Genomic DNA, 25,480 nt, shown 5'->3' with positions numbered 1-25,480 from the left:
AAGTGGTGTCAGAAAACCCTTCTTTTTTTGTGCCAGAAAGACGAGGTGGCCGAGTGGTTAAGGCGATGGACTGCTAATCCATTGTGCTCTGCACGCATGGGTGCAAATCCCATCCTCGTCGGTTTGGAATTGTTTGCTTGGAAATTGAATTTTTGCAAATATTGCTTCATAAGTGAAGCTGACACTCAAATGTCAAAAATAAACTAGTTCAATTAAGAAATCTACTTCAATGAACAATGCTTTTCTTTAAAGTCATATATAGCACACATTTAGTAAAAATCTACCATTACTGTTATAGTAGAAGTCATGTCATTGGCCAGATGTGCATGTTATGATGTTTTGTCGTTTGTGATGGATCAACATGATGGTGTAGTAGTTCACAAATAAAGGTTACGTTTAAAGTAAAATAAATGTTCTTTAAGCAAAGGCTCACTTGAAAGTGGACTTGCCAACAAGCCTGTGATATTTATGAGAACACAACCAACAATGTATAAAGAATTGATTTAAAATATGACAAGTGGTGTCATAAAACCCTTCTTTATTTGTGTCAGAAAGATGAGGTGGCCGAGTGGTTAAGGCGATGGACTACTAATCCATTGTGCTCTGCACGCTTGGGTTCAAATCCCATCTTCATCGGTTTGGAATTGTTTGCTTGGAAAAGGAATTTTTGCAAATAATGCTTCATAAGTGAAGCTGACACTCAAATGTCAAAAATAAACTAGTTCAATTAAGAAATCTACTTCAATGAACAATGCTTTTCATTAAAGACATACATAGCACACATTTAGTGAAAATCTACCATTACTGTTATAGTAGAAGTCATGTCATTGGCTAGATGTGTATGTTATGATTTTTTGTCGTTTGTGATGGATCAACATGATAGTGTAGTAGTTCACAAATATAGGTTACGTTTAAAGTAAAATAAATGTTCTTTAAGCAAAGGCTCACTTGAAAGTGGACTTGCTAACAAGCCTTTGATATTGCAGAGAACACAACCAACAATGTATAAAGAATTGATTTAAAATATGACAAGTGGTGTCAGAAAACCCTTCTTTATTTGTGCCAGAAAGATGAGGTGGCCGAATGGTTAAGGCGATGGACTTCAATTCACTTCACTTATGAAGCATTATTTGCAAAAATTCCATATCCAAGCAAGCAATCCCAAACCGATGAGGATGGGATTTGAACCCATGCATGCAGTGCACAATCCATTGTCAAAAATAAACTAGTTCAATTAAGAAATCTACTTCAATGAACAATGCTCTTCATTAAAGACATACATAGCCCACTTTTAGTGAAAATCTACCATTACTGTTATAGTAGAAGTCATGTCATTGGCCAGATGTGTATGTTATGATTTTTTTGTCATTTGTGATGGATCAACATGATTGTGTAGTAGTTCACAAATATAGGTTACGTTTAAAGCAAAATAAATGTTCTTTAAGCAAAGGCTCACTTGAAAGTGGACTTGCTAACAAGCCTGTGATATTGCTGAGAACACAACCAACAATGTGTAAAGAATTGATTTAAAGTATGACAAGAGGTGTCAGAAAACCCTTCTAGATTTGGGCAAAAAAGACGAGGTGGCCGAGTGGTTAAGGTGATGGACTGCTAATCTATTGTGCTCTGCACGCATGGGTTCAAATCCCATCCTCGTCGGTTTGGAATTGTTTGCTTGGAAATTAAATTTTTGCAAATAATGCTTCATAAGTGAAGCTGACACTCAAATGTCAAAAATAAACTAATTCAATTAAGAAATCTTCTTCAATGAACAATGCATTTCATTAAAGACATACATAGCACAAATTTAGTGAAAATCTACCATTACTGTTATAGTAGACGTCATGTCATTGGCCATATTGGTATGTTATGATTTTTTGTCATTTGTGATGGATCAACATGATGGTGAAGTAGTTTACAAAAATAGGCTACATTTAAAGTAAAATAAATGTTCTTTAAGCAAAGGCTCACTTGAAACTGGACTTGCTAACAAGCCTGTGATATTGCTGAGAACACAACCAACAATGTATAAAGATTTAATTTAAAATATGACAAGTGGTGTCAGAAAACCCTTCTTTATTTGTGCCAGAAAGATGAGGTGGCCGAGTGGTTAAGGCGATGGACTTCACTTCACTTATGAAGTATTTGCAAAAATTCCATTTCTAAGCAAACAATTCCAAACAGACGAGGATGTGATTTGAACCCATGCATGCTGAGCACAATCCATTGTGCTCTGCACGCATGGGTTCATATCCCATCCTCGTTGGTTTGGAATTGTTTGCTTGGAAATGGAATTTTTGCAAATAATGCTTCATATGTGAAGCTGACACTCAAATGTGAAAAATAAACTAGTTCAATTAAGAAATCTACTTCAATGAACAATGCTTTTCATTAAAGACATACATAGAACACATTTAGTGAAAATCTAACATTACTGTTATAGTAGAAGTCATGTCATTGGCCAGATGTGTATGTTATGATTTTTTGTCATTTGTGATGGATCTACATGATGGTGTAGTAGTTCACAAATATAGGTTACGTTTAAAGTAAAATAAATGTTCTTTAAGCAAAGGTTCACTTGAAAGTGGACTTGCTAACAAGCCTGTGATATTGCTGAGAACACAACCAACAATGTATAAAGAATTGATTTAAAATATGACAAATGGTGTCAGAAAACCGTTCTTTATTTGTGCTAGAAAGATGAGGTGGCCGAGTGGTTAAGGCGATGGACTGCAAATCCATTGTGCTTTGCACACTTGTGTTCAAATCCCATCTTCATCGGTTTGGATTTGTTTGCTTGGAAATGGAATTTTTGCAAATAATGCTTCATAAGTGAAGCTGACACTCAAATGTCAAAAATAAACTAGTTCAATTAGGATATCTACTTCAATGAACAATGCTTTTCATTAAAGACATACATAGCACACATTTAGTGAAAATCTACCATTACTGTTATAGTAGAAGTCATGTCATTGGCCATATTGGTATGTTATTATTATTTGTCGTTTGTGATGGATCAACATGATAGTGTAGTAGTTCACAAATATAGGTTACGTTTAAAGTAAAATAAATGTTCTTTAAGCAAAGGCTCACTTGAAAGTGGACTTGCTAACAAGCCTTTGATATTGCAGAGAACACAACCAACAATGTATAAAGAATTGATTTAAAATATGACAAGTGGTGTCAGAAAACCCTTCTTTATTTGTGCCTGAAAGATGAGGTGGCCGAATGGTTAAGGCGATGGACTTCAATTCACTTCACTTATGAAGCATTATTTGCAACAATTCCATATCCAAGCAAGCAATTCCAAACCGATGAGGATGGGATTTGAACCCATGCATGCAGTGCACAATTCATTGTCAAAAATAAACTAGTTCAATTAAGAAATCTACTTCAATGAACAATGCTTTTCATTAAAGACATACATAGCCCACTTTTAGTGAAAATCTACCATTACTGTTATAGTAGAAGTCATGTCATTGGCCAAATGTGTGTGTTATGATTTTTTTGTCATTTGTGATGGATCAACATGATGGTGTAGTAGTTCACAAATATAGGTTACGTTTAAAGCAAAATAAATGTTCTTTAAGCAAAGGCTCACTTGAAAGTGGACTTGCTAACAAGCCTGTGATATTGCTGAGAACACAACCAACAATGTGTAAAGAATTGATTTAAAGTATGACAAGAGGTGTCAGAAAACCCTTCTTGATTTGTGCAAAAAAGATGAGGTGGCCGAGTGGTTAAGGCGATGGACTGCTAATCCATTGTGCTCTGCACGCATGGGTTCAAATCCCATCCTCGTCGGTTTGGAATTGTTTGCTTGGAAATTAAATTTTTGCAAATAATGCTTCATAAGTGAAGCTGACACTCAAATGTCAAAAATAAACTAATTCAATTAAGAAATCTACTTCAATGAACAATGCTTTTCATTAAAGACATACATAGCACACATTTAGTGAAAATCTACCATTACTGTTATAGTAGACGTCATGTCATTGGCCATATTGGTATGTTATTATTATTTGTCGTTTGTGATGGATCAACATGATGGTGTAGTAGCTCACAAATCTAGGTTACGTTTAAAGTAAAATAAATGTTCTTTAAGCAAAGGCTCACTTGAAAGTGGACTTGCTAACAAGCCTGTGATATTGCTGAGAACACAACCAACAATGTATAAAGAATTGATTTAAAATATGACAAGTGGTGTCAGAAATCCCTTCTTTATTTGTGCCAGAAAGAGGACGTGGCCGAGTGGTTAAGGCGATGGACTTCACTTCACTTATGAAGCATTATTTGCAAAAATTCCATATCCAAGCAAGCAATTCCAATCCGACGAGGATGGGATTTGAACCCATGCATGCAGAGCACAATGCATTGTGCGCTGCACGCATTGGTTCAAATCCCATCGTCGTCGGTTTGGAATTGTTTGCTTGGAAATTTGAATTTTTGCAAATAATGCTTCATAAGTGAAGCTGACACTCAAATGTCAAAAATAAACTAGTTCAATTAAGAAATCTACTTCAGTGAACAATGCTTTTCATTAAAGTCATACATAGCACACATTTAGTAAAAATCTACCATTACTGTTATAGTAGAAGTCATGTCATTGGCCAGATGTGAATGTTATGATGTTTTGTCGTTTGTGATGGATCAACATGATGGTGCAGTAGTTCACAAATATAGGTTACGTTTAAAGTAAAATAAATGTTCTTTAAGCAAAGGCTCACTTGAAAGTTGACTTGCTAACAAGCCTTTGAAATTGCAGAGAACACAACCAACAATGTATAAAGAATTGATTTAAAATATGACAAGTGGTGTCAGAAAACCCTTCTTTATTTGTGCCAGAAAGATGAGGTGGCCGAATGGTTAAGGCGATGGACTTCAATTCACTTCACTTATGAAGCATTATTTGCAAAAATTCCATATCCAAGCAAGCAATTCCAAACCGATGAGGATGGTATTTGAACCCATGCATGCAGAGCACAATCCATTGTCAAAAATAAACTAGTTCAATTAAGAAATCTACTTCAATGAACAATGCTTTTCATTAAAGACATACATAGCCCACTTTTAGTGAAAATCTACCATTACTGTTATAGTAGAAGTCATGTCATTGGCCAGATGTGTATGTTATGATTTTTTTGTCATTTGTGATGGATCAACATGATGGTGTAGTAGTTCACAAATATAGGTTACGTTTAAAGCAAAATAAATGTTCTTTAAGCAAAGGCTCACTTGAAAGTGGACTTGCTAACAATCCTGTGATATTGCTGAGAACACAACCAACAATGTGTAAAGAATTGATTTAAAGTATGACAAGAGGTGTCAGAAAACCCTTCTAGATTTGTGCAAAAAAGACGAGGTGGCCGAGTGGTTAAGGTGATGGACTGCTAATCTATTGTTCTCTGCACGCATGGGTTCAAATCCCATCCTCGTCGGTTTGGAATTGTTTGCTTGGAAATTAAATTTTTGCAAATAATGCTTCATAAGTGAAGCTGACACTCAAATGTCAAAAATAAACTAATTCAATTAAGAAATCTTCTTCAATGAACAATGCATTTCATTAAAGACATACATAGCACACATTTAGTGAAAATCTACCATTACTGTTATAGTAGACGTCATGTCATTGGCCATATTGGTATGTTATGATTTTTTGTCATTTTTGTGATGGATCAACATGATGGTGATGTAGTTTTCAAATATAGGCTACATTTAAAGTAAAATAAATGTTCTTTAAGCAAAGGCTCACTTGAAACTGGACTTGCTAACAAGCCTGTGATATTGCTGAGAACACAACCAACAATGTATAAAGATTTAATTTAAAATATGACAAGTGGTGTCAGAAAACCCTTCATTATTTGTGCCAGAAAGATGAGGTGGCCGAGTGGTTAATGCGATGGACTTCACTTCACTTATGAAGCATTATTTGCAAAAATTCCATTTCTAAGCAAACAATTCCAAACCGACGAGGATGGGATTTGAACCCATGCATGCTGAGCACAATCCATTGTGCTCTGCACGCATGGGTTCATATCCCATCCTCGTTGGTTTGGAATTGTTTGCTTGGAAATGGAATTTTTTCAAATAATGCTTCATATGTGAAGCTGACTCTCAAATGTGAAAAATAAATAGTTCAATTAAGAAATCTACTTCAATGAACAATGCTTTTCATTAAAGACATACATAGAACACATTTAGTGAAAATCTAACATTACTGTTATAGTAAAAGTCATGTCATTGGCCAGATGTGTATGTTATGATTTTTTGTCATTTGTGATGGATCTACATGATGGTGTAGTAGTTCACAAATATAGGTTACGTTTAAAGTAAAATAAATGTTCTTTAAGCAAAGGTTCACTTGAAAGTGGACTTGCTAACAAGCCTGTGATATTGCTGAGAACACAACCAACAATGTGTAAAGAATTGATTTAAAGTATGACAAGAGGTGTCAGAAAACCCTTCTAGATTTGTGCAAAAAAGACGAGGTGGCCGAGTGGTTAAGGTGATGGACTGTTAATCTATTGTGCTCTGCACGCATGGGTTCAAATCCCATCCTCGTCGGTTTGGAATTGTTTGCTTGGAAATTAAATTTTTGCAAATAATGCTTCATAAGTGAAGCTGACACTCAAATGTCAAAAATAAACTAATTCAATTAAGAAATCTTCTTCAATGAACAATGCATTTCATTAAAGACATACATAGCACACATTTAGTGAAAATCTACCATTACTGTTATAGTAGACGTCATGTCATTGGCCATATTGGTATGTTATGATTTTTTGTCATTTGTGATGGATCAACATGATGGTGAAGTAGTTTTCAAATATAGGCTACATTTAAAGTAAAATAAATGTTCTTTAAGCAAAGGCTCACTTGAAACTGGACTTGCTAACAAGCCTGTGATATTGCTGAGAACACAACCAACAATGTATAAAGATTTAATTTAAAATATGACAAGTGGTGTCAGAAAACCCTTCATTATTTGTGCCAGAAAGATGAGGTGGCCGAGTGGTTAAGGCGATGGACTTCACTTCACTTATGAAGCATTATTTGCAAAAATTCAATTTCTAAGCAAACAATTCCAAACCGACGAGGATGGTATTTGAACCCATGCATGCTGAGCACAATCCATTGTGCTCTGCACGCATGGGTTCATATCCCATCCTCGTCGGTTTGGAATTGTTTGCTTGGAAATGGAATTTTTTCAAATAATGCTTCATATGTGAAGCTGACACTCAAATGTGAAAAATAAACTAGTTCAATTAAGAAATCTACTTCAATGAACAATGCTTTTCATTAAAGACATACATAGAACACATTTAGTGAAAATCTAACATTACTGTATAGTAGAAGTCATGTCATTGGCCAGATGTGTATGTTATGATTTTTTGTCATTTGTGATGGATCTACATGATGGTGTAGTAGTTCACAAATATAGGTTACGTTTAAAGTAAAATAAATGTTCTTTAAGCAAAGGTTCACTTGAAAGTGGACTTGCTAACAAGCCTGTGATATTGCTGAGAACACAACCAACAATGTATAAAGAATTGATTTAAAATATGACAAATGGTGTCAGAAAACCGTTCTTTATTTGTGCTAGAAAGACGAGGTGGCCGAGTGGTTAAGGCGATGGACTGCTAATCCATTGTGTTTTGCACGTTTGGGTTCGAATCCCATCTTCATCGGTTTGGAATTGTTTGCTTGGAAAAGGAATTTTGGCAAATAATGCTTCATAAGTGAAGCTGACACTCAAATGTCAAAAATAAACAAGTTCAATTAAGAAATCTACTTCAATGAACAATGCTTTTCATTAAAGACATACATAGCACACATTTAGTGAAAATCTACCATTACTGTTATAGTAGAAGTCATGTCATTGGCTAGATGTGTATGTTATGATTTTTTGTCGTTTGTGATGGATCAACATGATAGTGTAGTAGTTCACAAATATAGGTTACGTTTAAAGTAAAATAAATGTTCTTTAAGCAAAGGCTCACTTGAAAGTGGACTTGCTAACAAGCCTTTGATATTGCAGAGAACACAACCAACAATGTATAAAGAATTGATTTAAAATATGACAAGTGGTGTCAGAAAACCCTTCTTTATTTGTGCCAGAAAGATGAAATGGCCGAATGGTTAAGGCGATGGACTTCAATTCACTTCACTTATGAAGCATTATTTGCAAAAATTCCATATCCAAGCAAGCAATTCCAAACCGATGAGGATGGGATTTGAACCCATGCATGCAGTGCACAATCCATTGTCAAAAATAAACTAGTTCAATTAAGAAATCTACTTCAATGAACAATGCTTTTCATTAAAGACATACATAGCCCACTTTTAGTGAAAATCTACCATTACTGTTATAGTAGAAGTCATGTCATTGGCCAGATGTGTATGTTATGATTTTTTTGTCATTTGTGATATATCAACATGATGGTGTAGTAGTTCACAAATATAGGTTACGTTTAAAGCAAAATAAATGTTCTTTAAGCAAAGGCTCACTTGAAAGTGGACTTGCTAACAAGCCTGTGATATTGTTGAGAACACAACCAACAATGTGTAAAGAATTGATTTAAAGTATGACAAGAGGTGTCAAAAAACCCTTCTAGATTTGTGCAAAAAAGACGAGGTGGCCGAGTGGTTAAGGTGATGGACTGCTAATCTATTGTGCTCTGCACGCATGGGTTCAAATCCCATCCTCGTCGGTTTGGAATTGTTTGCTTGGAAATTAAATTTTTGCAAATAATGCTTCATAAGTGAAGCTGACACTCAAATGTCAAAAATAAACTAATTCAATTAAGAAATCTTCTTCAATGAACAATGCATTTCATTAAAGACATACATAGCACACATTTAGTGAAAATCTACCATTACTGTTATAGTAGACGTCATGTCATTGGCCATATTGGTATGTTATGATTTTTTGTCATTTGTGACGGATTAACATGATGGTGAAGTAGTTTACAAAAATAGGCTACATTTAAAGTAAAATAAATGTTCTTTAAGCAAAGGCTCACTTGAAACTGGACTTGCTAACAAGCCTGTGATATTGCTGAGAACACAACCAACAATGTATAAAGATTTAATTTAAAATATGACAAGTGGTGTCAGAAAACCCTTCTTTATTTGTGCCAGAAAGATGAGGTGGCCGAGTGGTTAAGGCGATGGACTTCACTTCACTTATGAAGTATTATTTGCAAAAATTCCATTTCTAAGCAAACAATTCCAAACCGACGAGGATGGGATTTGAACCCATGCATGCTGAGCACAATCCATTGTGCTCTGCACGCATGGGTTCATATCCCATACTCGTTGGTTTGGAATTGTTTGCTTGGAAATGGAATTTTTGCAAATAATGCTTCATATGTGAAGCTGACACTCAAATGTGAAAAATAAACTAGTTCAATTAAGAAATCTACTTCAATGAACAATGCTTTTCATTAAAGACATACATAGAACACATTTAGTGAAAATCTAACATTACTGTTATAGTAGAAGTCATGTCATTGGCCAGATGTGTATGTTATGATTTTTTGTCATTTGTGATGGATCTACATGATGGTGTAGTAGTTCACAAATATAGGTTACGTTTAAAGTAAAATAAATGTTCTTTAAGCAAAGGTTCACTTGAAAGTGGACTTGCTAACAAGCCTGTGATATTGCTGAGAACACAACCAACAATGTATAAAGAATTGATTTAAAATATGACAAATGGTGTCAGAAAACCGTTCTTTATTTGTGCTAGAAAGACGAGGTGGCCGAGTGGTTAAGGCGATCGACTGCAAATCCATATTGTGCTTTGCACACTTGTGTTCAAATCCCATCTTCATCGGTTTGGATTTGTTTGCTTGGAAATGGAATTTTTGCAAATAATGCTTCATAAGTGAAGCTGACACTCAAATGTCAAAAATAAACTAGTTCAATTAAGAAATCTACTTCAATGAACAATGCTTTTCATTAAAGACATACATAGCACACATTTAGTGAAAATCTACCATTACTCTTATAGTAGAAGTAATGTCATTGGCCAGATGTGTATGTTATGATTTTTTATCATTTGTGATGGATCAACATGATGGTGAAGTAGTTTACAAATATAGGTTACATTTTAAGTAAAATAAATGTTCTTTAAGCAAAGGCTCACTTGAAAGTGGACTTGCTAACAATCCTGTGATATTGCTGAGAACACAACCAACAATGTATAAAGAATTGATTTAAAATATGACAAGTGGTGTCAGAAAACCCTTCTTTATTTGTGCCAGAAAGATGAGGTGGGCGAGTGGTTAAGGCGATGGACTTCAATTCACTTCACTTATGAAGCATTATTTGCAAAAATTCCATGTCCAAGCAAGCAATTCCAAACCGATGAGGATGAGATTTGAACCCATGCATGCAGAGCACAATCCATTGTCAAAAATAAACTAGTTCAATTAAGAAATCTACTTCAATGAACAATGCTTTTCATTAAAGACATACATAGCCCACTTTTAGTGAAAATCTACCATTAATGTTATAGTAGAAGTCATGTCATTGGCCAGATGTGTATGTTATGATTTTTTTGTCATTTGTGATGGATCAACATGATGGTGTAGTAGTTCACAAATATAGGTTACGTTTAAAGCGAAATAAATGTTCTTTAAGCAAAGGCTCACTTGAAAGTGGACTTGCTAACAAGCCTGTGATATTGCTGAGAACACAACCAACAATGTGTAAAGAATTGATTTAAAGTATGACAAGAGGTGTCAGAAAACCCTTCTTTATTTGTGCCAGAAAGATGAGGTGGCCGAGTGGTTAAGGCGATGGACTTCACTTCACTTATGAAGCATTATTTGCAAAAATTCAATTTCTAAGCAAACAATTCCAAACCGACGAGGATGGGATTTGAACCCATGCATGCTGAGCACAATCCATTGTGCTCTGCACGCATGGGTTCATATCCCATCCTCGTTGGTTTGGAATTGTTTGCTTGGACATGGAATTTTTTCAAATAATGCTTCATATGTGAAGCTGACACTCAAATGTCAAAAATAAACTAGTTCAATTAAGAAATCTACTTCAATGAACAATGCTTTTCATTAAAGACATACATAGAACACATTTAGTGAAAATCTAACATTACTGTTATAGTAGAAGTCATGTCATTGGCCAGATGTGTATGTTATGATTTTTTGTCATTTGTGATGGATCTACATGATGGTGTAGTAGTTCACAAATATAGGTTACGTTTAAAGTAAAATAAATGTTCTTTAAGCAAAGGTTCACTTGAAAGTGGACTTGCTAACAAGCCTGTGATATTGCTGAGAACACAACCAACAATGTATAAAGAATTGATTTAAAATATGACAAATGGTGTCAGAAAACCGTTCTTTATTTGTGCTAGAAAGACGAGGTGGCCGAGTGGTTAAGGCGATCGACTGCAAATCCATATTGTGCTTTGCACACTTGTGTTCAAATCCCATCTTCATCGGTTTGGATTTGTTTGCTTGGAAATGGAATTTTTGCAAATAATGCTTCATAAGTGAAGCTGACACTCAAATGTCAAAAATAAACTAGTTCAATTAAGAAATCTACTTCAATGAACAATGCTTTTCATTAAAGACATACATAGCACACATTTAGTGAAAATCTACCATTACTCTTATAGTAGAAGTAATGTCATTGGCCAGATGTGTATGTTATGATTTTTTATCATTTGTGATGGATCAACATGATGGTGAAGTAGTTTACAAATATAGGTTACATTTTAAGTAAAATAAATGTTCTTTAAGCAAAGGCTCACTTGAAAGTGGACTTGCTAACAATCCTGTGATATTGCTGAGAACACAACCAACAATGTATAAAGAATTGATTTAAAATATGACAAGTGGTGTCAGAAAACCCTTCTTTATTTGTGCCAGAAAGATGAGGTGGGCGAGTGGTTAAGGCGATGGACTTCAATTCATTTCACTTATGAAGCATTATTTGCAAAAATTCCATGTCCAAGCAAGCAATTCCAAACCGATGAGGATGAGATTTGAACCCATGCATGCAGAGCACAATCCATTGTCAAAAATAAACTAGTTCAATTAAGAAATCTACTTCAATGAACAATGCTTTTCATTAAAGACATACATAGCCCACTTTTAGTGAAAATCTACCATTAATGTTATAGTAGAAGTCATGTCATTGGCCAGATGTGTATGTTATGATTTTTTTGTCATTTGTGATGGATCAACATGATGGTGTAGTAGTTCACAAATATAGGTTACGTTTAAAGCGAAATAAATGTTCTTTAAGCAAAGGCTCACTTGAAAGTGGACTTGCTAACAAGCCTGTGATATTGCTGAGAACACAACCAACAATGTGTAAAGAATTGATTTAAAGTATGACAAGAGGTGTCAGAAAACCCTTCTTTATTTGTGCCAGAAAGATGAGGTGGCCAAGTGGTTAAGGCGATGGACTTCACTTCACTTATGAAGCATTATTTGCAAAAATTCCATTTCTAAGCAAACAATTCCAAACCGACGAGGATGGGATTTGAACCCATGCATGCTGAGCACAATCCATTGTGCTCTGCACGCATGGGTTCATATCCCATCCTCGTTGGTTTGGAATTGTTTGCTTGGACATGGAATTTTTTCAAATAATGCTTCATATGTGAAGCTGACACTCAAATGTCAAAAATAAACTAGTTCAATTAAGAAATCTACTTCAATGAACAATGCTTTTCATTAAAGACATACATAGAACACATTTAGTGAAAATCTAACATTACTGTTATAGTAGAAGTCATGTCATTGGCCAGATGTGTATGTTATGATTTTTTGTCATTTGTGATGGATCTACATGATGGTGTAGTAGTTCACAAATATAGGTTACGTTTAAAGTAAAATAAATGTTCTTTAAGCAAAGGTTCACTTGAAAGTGGACTTGCTAACAAGCCTGTGATATTGCTGAGAACACAACCAACAATGTATAAAGAATTGATTTAAAATATGACAAATGGTGTCAGAAAACCGTTCTTTATTTGTGCTAGAAAGACGAGGTGGCCGAGTGGTTAAGGCGATGGACTGCTAATCCATTGTGCTTTGCACGCTTGGGTTCGAATCCCATCTTCATCGGTTTGGAATTGCTTGCTTGGAAAAGGAATTTTTGCAAATAATGCTTCATAAGTGAAGCTGACACTCAAATGTCAAAAATAAACTAGTTCAATTAAGAAATCTACTTCAATGAACAATGCTTTTCTTTAAAGTCATATATAGCACACATTTAGTAAAAATCTACCATTACTGTTATAGTAGAAGTCATGTCATTGGCCAGATGTGCATGTTATGATGTTTTGTCGTTTGTGATGGATCAACATGATGGTGTAGTAGTTCACAAATAAAGGTTACGTTTAAAGTAAAATAAATGTTCTTTAAGCAAAGGCTCACTTGAAAGTGGACTTGCTAACAAGCCTTTGATATTGCAGAGAACACAACCAACAATGTATAAAGAATTGATTTAAAATATGACAAGTGGTGTCAGAAAACCCTTCTTTATTTGTGCCAGAAAGATGAGGTGGCCGAATGGTTAAGGCGATGGACTTCAATTCACTTCACTTATGAAGCATTATTTGCAAAAATTCCATATCCAAGCAAGCAATTCCAAACCGATGAGGATGGGATTTGAACCCATGCATGCAGTGCACAATCCATTGTCAAAAATAAACTAGTTCAATTAAGAAATCTACTTCAATAAACAATGCTTTTCATTAAAGACATACATAGCCCACTTTTAGTGAAAATCTACCATTACTCTTATAGTAGAAGTAATGTCATTGGCCAGATGTGTATGTTATGATTTTTTATCATTTGTGATGGATCAACATGATGGTGAAGTAGTTTACAAATATAGGTTACATTTTAAGTAAAATAAATGTTCTTTAAGCAAAGGCTCACTTGAAAGTGGACTTGCTAACAAGCCAGTGATATTGCTGAGGACACAACCAACAATGTATAAATAATTGATTTAAAATATGACAAGTGGTGTCAGAAAACCCTTCTTTATTTGTGCAAGAAAGATGAGGTGGGCGAGTGGTTAAGGTGATGGACTTCAATTCACTTCACTTATGAAGCATTATTTGCAAAAATTCCATATCCAAGCAAGCAATTCCAAACCGATGAGGATGAGATTTGAACCCATGCATGCAGAGCACAATCCATTGTCAAAAATAAACTAGTTCAATTAAGAAATCTACTTCAATGAACAATGCTTTTCATTAAAGACATACATAGCCCACTTTTAGTGAAAATCTACCATTACTGTTATAATAGAAGTCATGTCATTGGCCAGATGTGTATGTTATGATTTTTTTGTCATTTGTGATGGATCAACATGATGGTGTAGTAGTTCACAAATATAGGTTACGTTTAAAGCGAAATAAATGTTCTTTAAGCAAAGGCTCACTTGAAAGTGGACTTGCTAACAAGCCTGTGATATTGCTGAGAACACAACCAACAATGTGTAAAGAATTGATTTAAAGTATGACAAGAGGTGTCAGAAAACCCTTCTTGATTTGTGCAAAAAAGATGAGGTGGCCGAGTGGTTAAGGCGATGGACTGCTAATCCATTGTGCTCTGCACTCATGGGTTCAAATCCCATCCTCGTCGGTTTGAAATTGTTTGCTTGGAAATTACATTTTTGCAAATAATGCTTCATAAGTGAAGCTGACACTCAAATGTCAAAAATAAACTAATTCAATTAAGAAATCTACTTCAATGAACAATGCTTTTCATTAAAGACATACATAGCACACATTTAGTGAAAATCTACCATTACTGTTATAGTAGACGTCATGTCATTGGCCATATTGGTATGTTATTATTATTTGTCGTTTGTGATGGATCAACATGATGGTGTAGTAGCTCACAAGTATAGGTTACGTTTAAAGTAAAATAATTGTTCTTTAAGCAAAGGCTCACTTGAAAGTGGACTTGCTAACAAGCCTGTGATATTGCTGAGAACACAACCAACAATGTATAAAGAATTGATTTAAAATATGACAAGTGGTGTCAGAAATCCCTTCTTTATTTGTGCCAGAAAGACGACGTGGCCGAGTGGTTAAGGCGATGGACTTCACTTCACTTATGAAGCATTATTTGCAAAAATTCCATATCCAAGCAAGCAATTCCAATCCGACGAGGATGGGATTTGAACCCATGCATGCAGAGCACAATGCATTGTGCGCTGCACGCATTGGTTCAAATCCCATCGTCGTCGGTTTGGAATTGTTTGCTTGGAAATTGAATTTTTGCAAATAATGCTTCATAAGTGAAGCTGACACTCAACTGTCAAAAATAAACTAGTTCAATTAAGAAATCTACTTCAATGAACAATGCTTTTCATTAAAGTCATACATAGCACACATTTAGTAAAAATCTACCATTACTGTTATAGTAGAAGTCATGTTATTGGCCAGATGTGAATGTTATGATGTTTTGTCGTTTGTGATGGATCAACATGATGGTGTAGTAGTTCACAAATAAAGGTTACGTTTAAAGTAAAATAAATGTTCTTTAAGCAAAGGCTCACTTGAAAGTGGACTTGCTAACAAGCCTGTGATATTTATGGGAACACAACCAACAATGTATAAAGAATTGATTTAAAATATGACAAGTGGTGTCAGAAAACCCTTCTTTCTACTTCAGGGTCCATAGGGTATCCACAGGATACCTTGGGGTATAGGTGTGACGTCAGTCGCAGGGCACCAAAGAGTTAAGCTTTCAGCCTCCCAGGATGCACTAGGTCCCCCTCCTATACCCCGCCCCCGGGCCAAGGCACCGGAGTCGGGTGCACCTGTTGGAGTGGGGGCTAGAAGAGCCCCTGAAGCTTTTTCTTCATGCAGCTGTGGCTGCACATCTGGATGAACAGCATGGACTGTCAGTCCTGACGTCCATGCTGTCTTCCCTACACCCCGCCGGTACCAGAACGCCGGTACTGATCCGTGGATGCTGGTGGGCGTCTGGGGTCACAGCTAGCGGTGACCCCAGATGCTCCGGACCATGGCCGGATTCAAGGGGGACAGAGGTAAGCAGCGGGGTCCCGCGGTGGGTCCCCGCTGATCACATGGTCCTAAGTCCCCAGGCAGGGGGCTCCCTGGGGACTGGCTGCAGCGTGGAGCCAAGCGACCAACCTGCGCTTCCTCTACCCCCTGGGACAGCGGACCGCAGCAGAGCGGTAGCGCTGCAGCGTCCCAGGGGTTAAATGCATGCCAGGGGAGCGCGTCTTCCCTGTCTCACAGCCGGCGCCTCCCCCGCTGCACACAGCCCTCTCTGCATGCTGCCGACTGGTCCTGTGGCAGCGCTCCTCCCCCAGGCCAGCCTCCTCTCTGCTCCTCGGCGGCCATCTTCTCCAGAACGCATGGTGAACGCTGCTGGAAGCGCTGGACGGAAGCATCGTGGTCTGGGTCCCCCCGCATACCTCTCCTCCGCTGTGGCTCAGGTCTGTATGCAGCGCTGTGTCCTACCAGGCCCAGTGTCTGTGTAGTTGTGTAATCAGCGCTGTTAGTGCAGGAATTGTTATTTCTCTGCATTGTATGTGACTGTGCTAGCGCTGCCTGTAACTTTTCTTCTCTAAACTGTCAGCTTTATTACTGTCCCTGTTCTTCTGCTAAAGCCCTTGCGGTGCGGTGCTGCAGGGTGGTCTCTCGCCTATTTAATACTTAATTGGTGAGAGAGGTCACATACGTGGTGCCATCATGTCTGAAAGTGATTTTCCCCTCCGGCTACAGTGTACCACGTGCAAAGTACTGTTAGCGGAGGGGGAGGGTAGCGCGGAGGGCCTTTGCCGGCAGTGTTTGTCCATGGCGCGGCCTATTACGGTTACAGCACCGGTACAGGAGCCGCCCTGGGCTTGTTTCGCTCAGGCGTTAACAGCTTTAGTGGGCCAGTTAGCTCCGCAGCCCGCGTTTACTCCGATGGGTTTGTCCCAGCAGTCTGTGGTGTCGTCACCCATGCAGGGGTTCCCACGACAATTGGTGGTACCCCACAGTCTCCCTATTTCCCCGCTCCCGGGTTCTCAGGAGCCAGCGTGGGTTAACTCCCTGACGAGTTCTGTACAGCACTTGTCGGATGTGTTGCAAGGGGAGTCTGTGATGCGGCCTCATAAAAGGCCGGTGGCGTCTCTGTCCGCTCCTTATGAGGATGACGAAGGGACGTCTGATGATGGAGAGATTCTGGATCCTTACGATCAGGAACCTCTCCATACTAAGGACGCTGATGCTAAGTCCAAAGTATATATTCCTGGACTTATTCGGGCGGTCCACACAGCCTTGGTGATTGAGGACGAAGTTCCCCCAGCGGCTAAATCTAAGTATGCCTTTTTCAAAGATGTGAAGGGCGATGCCACAGTCTTTCCTCTTTCGGGTCAGTTGGTGGACCATTTAGAGGAGGCGTGGAAACAACCTGGCAAAAGATACCAGCCGCAGAGACGCCTGGTGGTGGCTTATCCGTTCGCGGATAATTATTTTGCTAAGTGGGAATCCCCTCCACAGGTGGATTCTCACGTGACCCGTCTTGTCCGTAGTGCCACATTGCCGATGCCATCCATGTCCTCCCTTAAGGATGCTACGGACCGCAAGGTAGAAATCTGCCTTAAGTCCGCTTATTCCCTTGCAGGGGGGGCAGCACGGCCGGCTATGGCCATTTGCTGGGTTGCCAGAGCGATGGAGCGCTGGGCGGATTCATTAGAGGCTTCTTTTGAATCCGACTGTCCGGCCGAACAGGCGGAGTTGATTGGCAATCTCCGTGATTCGGCCACCTACATCAACGAGGCGGCTCTAGACATTAGTACTCTGGTGTCTAGAATTTCTTCAGCAGCGGTGGCTGCTCGTCGCACCTTGTGGCTGTGATCCTGGAAGGCGGACGCAGATTCCAAGAAAGGTCTGGAAGCGTTGCCGTTTACTGGAGAAGTTCTCTTCGGTCCGGATCTGGATAAGATTGTGGCCACGCTGGCGGCAGCCAAATCTGCTTGTCTCCCGTCGGCCGCTGCTCCTTCTGGTTCGGGAAAATCGTCCTTTCGGTCATCTAGGGCCCAGGGCAGGCCCAAACCACAGTCGTTTCCTCGACAGGCTGGCCCTAAGAAATCGGTCAAGCCCCGGAAGCAGGCATGGAGTACCAGACGTCCGGCCCCCAAGCCAGATGACAAGCCTGCGGCCTGACGGTCCGGGCCTCCCTTTGGGGGATCCCAGGGTGGGAGGCCGCCTGCTACAGTTCACCCAGTGTTGGTCGACCACTACGACAGACACTTGGGTTCTGGAGGTGGTTTCCCACGGATACGCCCTCTCCTTCCGGCACAGACCCCCGGCTCGCTTCTTCACCACGGGTCTCCCATCAGACCGGAACAAGGCTACGGAGCTGCGGAAGGTATTGCACACTATGCTCCAGGCTGGAGTTATAGTGGCTGTTCCATTCTCCCAGAGGGGCCAGGGTTTCTATTCAAATCTATTTTTGGTACAGAAACCCAATGGGTCATATCGTCCGATTCTCAACCTCAAAGCACTCAACAAGTCTTTGCGGGTCCCGAAGTTTCGGATGGAGACCCTACGGTCCATCATTCTGGCGCTGGAACCTGGGGACTACTTGGTGTCATTGGACATACAGGACGCTTACCTGCATGTCCCTATTCTTTTGCGCCATCAACAGTTCCTCAGGTTTGCAATCCGCAGCGACCACTTCCAGTTTCGGGCGTTACCTTTTGGCCTGGCAACAGCACCACGTGTTTTCACCAAGGTGATGGCGGTCATGGCGGCTTCTCTGCGGCTGCAGGGAGTCCGCATGTTGCCGTATTTGGATGACCTGTTATTGGTGGCAGGATCTCCAGAGCTCCTGTTATGACACTTGGACCTGACCATTGCACTGCTGCAACGGCACGGCTGGCTAATCAACTGGCAGAAGTCCACTCTAATCCCGTCTCGGAGGATTCTGCATCTTGGAGCCTTATTGGACTCGGGACAGCAAAGGATCTTCGTGATGGAGGACAAAATCTCTGCTTTACAGTCAAGGGTGCGCAGTTGCCTGCACAGCCGCCGGGTGTCCTTACACTCGGCGATGAGGTTACTGGGCTCCATGGTGTCGGTGTTCGACATGGTGGAATACGCCCAGTTTCACTCCAGACCTCTGCAGCACCTGATCCTGTCCAAGTGGAATGGGCTGACTCAGTCTCTGAAGTCCCAGATGATTGTGCTCACCCAGGAGGTTCGCCTGTCCCTTGCGTGGTGGTTACAGACGACCCACCTCAACAAGGGACGTCCGTTCTGGGTTCCAAATTGGGTCCTGTTGACAACGGACGCCAGTCTTCGGGGCTGGGGAGCAGTTTCAGGTCCACACTTGTTCCAGGGCAGGTGGACGCCGACAGAAGCGGAGCTTCCAATAAATATCTTGGAACTCCGTGCGGTCTTCAATGCTCTCCAGCAGGCACAGCGGTTTCTCCAGGGTCGCCCGGTGCAGGTCCAGTCGGACAACGCTACCACCGTGGCCTACATAAACAGGCAAGGAGGAACTCGCAGTCGGGTGGCTCTCGTAGAGGTCTCTCGGATCCTGGTTTGGGCGGAGCGCAATCTTCCGGCCATATCAGCGGTCTTCATCCCGGGAGTGCTAAATTGGGAGGCGGACTTTCTAAGTCGCCAGGACGTTCATCCGAGGGAATGGTCCCTGCACCCGGACGTTTTTCAACTACTGGTGGACAGGTGGGGTCTTCCAGAAATCGACCTCATGGCGTCCCGGCACAACAACAAGTTGCCGGTGTACGGGTCTCGCACAAGAGACGAAGGGGCGTCTCTGGTGGATGCTCTGTCCGTCCGGTGGACGTTCCGGTTCGCATACCTGTTCCCTCCGGTCTCCCTTCTTCCACGGGTAATCCGGAAATTCAAACAGGAAGGAGGGACGCTCCTGATGATAGCTCCCGCGTGGCCCAGACGGCACTGGTTCTCAGACCTTCAGGGTCTGTCCGTGGACAGTCCTCTGCGGTTGCCGCTACGACCGGACCTTCTGTCTCAGGGTCCTTGCCTTCACCCGGACCTGACTCGGCTGTCTTTGACGGCGTGGCTGTTGAGACGGCCATGCTGAGGTCCCGGGGGTTTTCCAGCTCTGTGGTGCGTACCATGTTACGAGCTCGGAAACCGTCTTCCGCGAGGATAAACCATCGCGTGTGGCATACGTTCTTCCAGTGGAGTCGACCGAGAGGTTATGCACCGCGGGAGTTTCGTCTGTCTCGGATTCTCGCCTTCCTGCAAGCGGGACTAGATCATGGGCTTCGCCTTGCTTCTTTGAAGGTACAGGTTTCGGCCCTATCTGTCTGGTTTCACCGTAGGATTGCTACAATCCCGGATGTGCGCACCTTTATGCAGGGTGTTCTCCGCATTCAGCCGCCCTTTGTTCCACCTGTGGCACCTTGGGATTTGGCTGTGGTCCTGAGGGCTCTCCAAGGACTGCCGTTTGAACCACTGGGCTCAGTGGATCTTAAATGGCTAACAGCTAAGACTGTTTTCCTTCTGGCCATTGCTTCGGCCAGACGTGTTTCTGAGTTAGGGGCTCTTTCTTGTAGACCCCCTTTCTTGGTTTTTTATGGGAACAGGGCAGTGCTCCGCACTCGGCCCGAGTTTCTTCCCAAAGTTGTTTCCCAGTTTCATGTTAACGAGGAAATAGTTGTTCCGGCCTTTAACTCACCGGGTCTTTCCGTGGGTGAGGCCTCTTTGGATGTTGTGCGGGCCTTAAGGACTTATGTTGACCACACTTCTTCGTTTAGGAAGTCGGACGCTTTGTTTGTCCTCTATGGCTTCCGTAAAAAGGGTTGGCCTGCTTCAAAGCAAACTTTGGCAGCCTGGATCCGTATGGCTATTTCTGAAGCTTATCTTCATGAAGGCCTACCGGTCCCTCCATCTCTGAAGGCTCATTCCACTAGGTCTGTGGGTCCTTCGTGGGCAGCTCGATGTGGTGCCTCGGCAGTTCAGATCTGCAAGGCTGCTACGTGGTCTTCTGTCCATACCTTCGTGAGGTATTACAGGTTTGACACCTTCGCCTCTCAGGATGCTTCCTTCGGGCAGCGGATTCTCCTTTCTGCACAGGAGCGTCCCCACCCTTAAAGGATACTGCTTTGGGACATCCCCAAGGTATCCTGTGGATACCCTATGGACCCTGAAGTAGAAAATATGAGATATGGTAAGAACTTACCCTTGTTATCTCTATTTCTATGAAGTCCATAGGGTTCCACAGGACTCCCGCCCTGTCGCACCTGTGCTGCAGATGGGCTTTGCTCTGGTCACCGGTTTTCCGTCTCCCTCTGGTGAGAATGTGATTCTTGTATGTGTCCAGATCTTTGTTCTCTCTCTTCCTTCTCCTCCTCCGGCCTATGGCTTGGTAACTAACTGAGGTGCCTTGGCCCGGGGGCGGGGTATAGGAGGGGGACCTAGTGCATCCTGGGAGGCTGAAAGCTTAACTCTTTGGTGCCCTGCGACTGACGTCACACCTATACCCCAAGGTATCCTGTGGAATCCTATGGACTTCGTAGAAATAGAGATAACAAGGGTAAGTTCTTACCATATCTCATATTTTATTTGTGTCAGAAAGAAGAGGTGGCCGAGTGGTTAAGGTGATGGACTTCTAATCCATTGTGCTCTGCGTGCATGGGTTCAAATCCCATCCTCGTTGGTTTGGAATTGTTTGCTTAGAAATGGAATTTTTGCAAATAATGCTTCATAAGTGAAGCTGACACTCAAATGTCAAAAATAAACTAATTCAATTAAGAAATCTACTTCAATGAACAATGCTTTTCATTAAAGACATATATAGAACACATTTAGTGAAAATCTACCATTACTGTTATAGTAGAAGTCATGTCATTGGCCAGATGTGTATGTTATGATTTTTTGTCATTTGTGATGGATCTACATGATGGTGTAGTAGTTCACAAATATAGGTTACATTTAAAGTAAAATAAATGTTCTTTAAGCAAAGGTTCACTTGAAAGTGGACTTGCTAACAAGCCTGTGATATTGCTGAGAACACAACCAACAATGTATAAAGAATTGATTTAAAATATGACAAATGGTGTCAGAAAACCGTTCTTTATTTGTGCTAGAAAGACGAGGTGGCCGAGTGGTTAAGGCGATGGACTGCTAATCCATTGTGCTCTGCACGCATGGGTTCAATTTCCATCCTTGTCGGTTTGGAATTGTATGCTTGGAAATGGGATTTTACAAATAATGCTTCATAAGTGAAGTGACACTGAAATGTCAAAAATAAACTAATTCCATTAAGAAATCTACTTCAATGAACAATGCTTTTCATTAAAGACATACATAGCACACATTTAGTGAAAATCTACCATTACTGTTATAGTAGAAGTCATGTCATTGGCTAGATGTGTATGTTATGATTTTTTGTCATTTGTGATGGATCAACATGATAGTGTAGTAGTTCACAAATATAGGTTACGTTTAAAGTAAAATAAATGTTCTTTAAGCAAAGGCTCACTTGAAAGTGGACTTGCTAACAAGCCTTTGATATTGCAGAGAACACAACCAACAATGTATAAAGAATTGATTTAAAATATGACAAGTGGTGTCAGAAAACCCTTCTTTATTTGTGCCAGAAAGATGAGGTGGCCGAATAGTTAAGGCGATGGACTTCAATTCACTTCACTTATGAAGCATTATTTGCAAAAATTCCATATCCAAGCAAGCAATTCCAAACCGATGAGGATGGGATTTGAACCCATGCATGCAGTGCACAATCCATTGTCAAAAATAAACTAGTTCAATTAAGAAATCTACTTCAATGAACAATGCTTTTCATTAAAGACATACATAGCCCACTTTTAGTGAAAATCTACCATTACTGTTATAGTAGAAGTCATGTCATTGGCCAGATGTGTATGTTATGATTTTTTTGTCATTTGTGATGGATCAACATGATGGTGTAGTAGTTCACAAATATAGGTTACGTTTAAAGCAAAATAAATGTTCTTTAAGCAAAGGCTCACTTGAAAGTGGACTTGCTAACAAGCCTGTGATATTGCTGAGAACACAACCAACAATGTGTAAAGAATTGATTTAAAGTATGACAAGAGGTGTCAGAAAACCCTTCTAGATTTGTGCAAAAAAGACGAGGTGGCCGAGTGGTTAAGGTGATGGACTGCTAATCTATTGTGCTCTGCACGCATGGGTTCAAATCCCATCCTCGTCGGTTTGGAATTGTTTGCTTGGAAATTAAATTTTTGCAAATAATGCTTCATAAGTGAAGCTGACACTCAAATGTCAAAAATAAACTAATTCAATTAAGAAATCTTCTTCAATGAACAATGCATTTCATTAAAGACATACATAGCACACATTTAGTGAAAATCTACCATTACTGTTATAGTAGACGTCATGTCATTGGCCATATTGGTATGTTATGATTTTTTGTCATTTGTGATGGATCAACATGATGGTGAAGTAGTTTACAAAAATAGGCTACATTTAAAGTAAAATAAATGTTCTTTAAGCAAAGGCTCACTTGAAACTGGACTTGCTAACAAGCCTGTGATATTGCTGAGAACACAACCAACAATGTATAAAGATTTAATTTAAAATATGACAAGTGGTGTCAGAAAACCCTTCTTTATTTATGACAGAAAGATGAGGTGGCCGAGTGGTTAAGGCGATGGACTTCACTTCACTTATGAAGAATTATTTGCAAAAATTCAATTTCTAAGCAAACAATTCCAAACCGACGAGGATGGGATTTGAACCCATGCATGTTGAGCACAATCCATTGTGCTCTGCACGCATGGGTTCATATCCCATCCTCGTTGGTTTGGAATTGTTTGCTTGGAAATGGAATTTTTGCAAATAATGCTTCATATGTGAAGCTGACACTCAAATGTTAAAAATAAACTAGTTCAATTAAGAAATCTACTTCAATGAACAATGCTTTTCATTAAAGACATACATAGAACACATTTAGTGAAAATCTAACATTACTGTTATAGTAGAAGTCATGTCATTGGCCAGATGTGTATGTTATGATTTTTTGTCATTTGTGATGGATCTACATGATGGTGTAGTAGTTCACAAATATAGGTTACGTTTAAAGTAATATAAATGTTCTTTATGCAAAGGCTCACTTGAAACTGGACTTGCTAACATGCCTGTGATATTGCTGAGAACACAACCAACAATGTATAAAGAATTGATTTAAAATATGACAAGTGGTGTCAGAAAACCCTTCTCTACTTGTGCCAGAAAGATGAGGTGGCCAAGTGGTTAAGGCGATGGACTACTAATCCATTGTGCTCTGCACACATGGGTTCAAATCCCATCCTCGTCGACTTTGAATTTGATTGCTTGGAAATTTATCTTTTGCAAATAATGCTTCATAAGTGAAGCTGACACTCAAATGTCAAAAATAAACTAGTTCAATTAAGAAATCTACTTCAATGAACAATGCTTTTCATTAAAGACATACATAGAACACATTTAGTGAAAATCTAACATTACTGTTATAGTAGAAGTCATGTCATTGGCCAGATGTGTATGTTATGATTTTTTGTCATTTGTGATGGATCAACATGATGGTGTAGTAGTTCACAAATATAGGTTACGTTTAAAGTAAAATAAATGTTCTTTAAGCAAAGGCTCACTTGAAAGTGGACTTGCTAACAAGCCTGTGATATTGCTGAGAACAGAACCAACAATGTATAAATAATTGATTTAAAATATGACAAGTGGTGTCAGAAAACCCTTCATTATTTGTGCCAGAAAGACGAGGTGGCCGAGTGGTTAAGGCGATGGACTGTTAATCCATTGTGCTTTGCACACTTGTGTTCAAATCCCATCTTCATCGGTTTGGATTTGTTTGCTTGGAAATGGAATTTTTGCAAATAATGCTTCATAAGTGAAGCTGACACTCAAATGTCAAAAATAAACTAGTTCAATTAAGAAATCTACTTCAATGAACAATGCTTTTCATTAAAGACATACATAGCACACATTTAGTGAAAATCTACCATTACTCTTATAGTAGAAGTAATGTCATTGGCCAGATGTGTATGTTTTGATTTTTTATCATTTGTGATGGATCAACATGATGGTGAAGTAGTTTACAAATATAGGTTACATTTTAAGTAAAATAAATGTTCTTTAAGCAAAGGCTCACTTGAAAGTGGACTTGCTAACAAGCCAGTGATATTGCTGAGAACACAACCAACAATGTATAAAGATTTGATTTAAAATATGACAAGTGGTGTCAGAAAACCCTTCTCTACTTGTGCCAGAAAGACGAGGTGGCCGAGTGGATAAGGCGGTGGACTGCTAATCCATTGTGCTCTGCACGCATGGGTTCAAATCCCATCCTCGTTGGTTTGGAATTGTTTGCTTGAAAATGGAATTTTTGCAAATAATTCTACATAAGTGAAGTTGACACTCAAATGTCAAAAATAAACTCGTTCAATTAAGAAATCTACTTCAATGAACAAT

General features: G+C 39.7%; 14 non-coding genes across 14 annotated transcripts; all 14 read left to right on the top strand.

The window, feature by feature from the left end:
- The first annotated feature begins 39 nt into the window (after window positions 1-39).
- TRNAS-GCU (transfer RNA serine (anticodon GCU)) lies at window positions 40-121 on the top strand. The gene has a single exon. It is a non-coding gene; the product is annotated as a tRNA-Ser (tRNA).
- Window positions 122-554: 433 nt separating this feature from the next.
- Window positions 555-636, top strand: TRNAS-ACU (transfer RNA serine (anticodon ACU)). Its single transcript has one exon. It is a non-coding gene; the product is annotated as a tRNA-Ser (tRNA).
- Window positions 637-1,577: 941 nt separating this feature from the next.
- On the top strand, window positions 1,578-1,659 carry TRNAS-GCU (transfer RNA serine (anticodon GCU)). Its single transcript has one exon. It is a non-coding gene; the product is annotated as a tRNA-Ser (tRNA).
- Window positions 1,660-2,699: 1,040 nt separating this feature from the next.
- On the top strand, window positions 2,700-2,781 carry TRNAC-GCA (transfer RNA cysteine (anticodon GCA)). The gene has a single exon. It is a non-coding gene; the product is annotated as a tRNA-Cys (tRNA).
- A 941-nt stretch (window positions 2,782-3,722) lies between these two features.
- Window positions 3,723-3,804, top strand: TRNAS-GCU (transfer RNA serine (anticodon GCU)). Its single transcript has one exon. It is a non-coding gene; the product is annotated as a tRNA-Ser (tRNA).
- Window positions 3,805-5,356: 1,552 nt separating this feature from the next.
- Window positions 5,357-5,438, top strand: TRNAS-GCU (transfer RNA serine (anticodon GCU)). The gene has a single exon. It is a non-coding gene; the product is annotated as a tRNA-Ser (tRNA).
- Window positions 5,439-6,482: 1,044 nt separating this feature from the next.
- TRNAN-GUU (transfer RNA asparagine (anticodon GUU)) lies at window positions 6,483-6,564 on the top strand. The gene has a single exon. It is a non-coding gene; the product is annotated as a tRNA-Asn (tRNA).
- A 2,065-nt stretch (window positions 6,565-8,629) lies between these two features.
- TRNAS-GCU (transfer RNA serine (anticodon GCU)) lies at window positions 8,630-8,711 on the top strand. Its single transcript has one exon. It is a non-coding gene; the product is annotated as a tRNA-Ser (tRNA).
- A 5,843-nt stretch (window positions 8,712-14,554) lies between these two features.
- TRNAS-GCU (transfer RNA serine (anticodon GCU)) lies at window positions 14,555-14,636 on the top strand. The gene has a single exon. It is a non-coding gene; the product is annotated as a tRNA-Ser (tRNA).
- Window positions 14,637-21,589: 6,953 nt separating this feature from the next.
- On the top strand, window positions 21,590-21,671 carry TRNAR-UCU (transfer RNA arginine (anticodon UCU)). The gene has a single exon. It is a non-coding gene; the product is annotated as a tRNA-Arg (tRNA).
- A 433-nt stretch (window positions 21,672-22,104) lies between these two features.
- TRNAS-GCU (transfer RNA serine (anticodon GCU)) lies at window positions 22,105-22,186 on the top strand. The gene has a single exon. It is a non-coding gene; the product is annotated as a tRNA-Ser (tRNA).
- Window positions 22,187-23,125: 939 nt separating this feature from the next.
- Window positions 23,126-23,207, top strand: TRNAS-GCU (transfer RNA serine (anticodon GCU)). Its single transcript has one exon. It is a non-coding gene; the product is annotated as a tRNA-Ser (tRNA).
- A 1,043-nt stretch (window positions 23,208-24,250) lies between these two features.
- Window positions 24,251-24,332, top strand: TRNAS-ACU (transfer RNA serine (anticodon ACU)). The gene has a single exon. It is a non-coding gene; the product is annotated as a tRNA-Ser (tRNA).
- A 949-nt stretch (window positions 24,333-25,281) lies between these two features.
- On the top strand, window positions 25,282-25,363 carry TRNAS-GCU (transfer RNA serine (anticodon GCU)). Its single transcript has one exon. It is a non-coding gene; the product is annotated as a tRNA-Ser (tRNA).
- The last annotated feature ends 117 nt before the right edge of the window (window positions 25,364-25,480 follow it).

This window comes from Taudactylus pleione, unplaced genomic scaffold, assembly GCF_031769625.1.
Source record: "Taudactylus pleione unplaced genomic scaffold, aTauple2 ptg000994l, whole genome shotgun sequence".
Taxonomy (NCBI): domain Eukaryota; kingdom Metazoa; phylum Chordata; class Amphibia; order Anura; family Myobatrachidae; genus Taudactylus; species Taudactylus pleione.
Note: the sequence above shows the minus strand (reverse complement) of the source record. Positions and strands in the feature narration are given on the sequence as shown.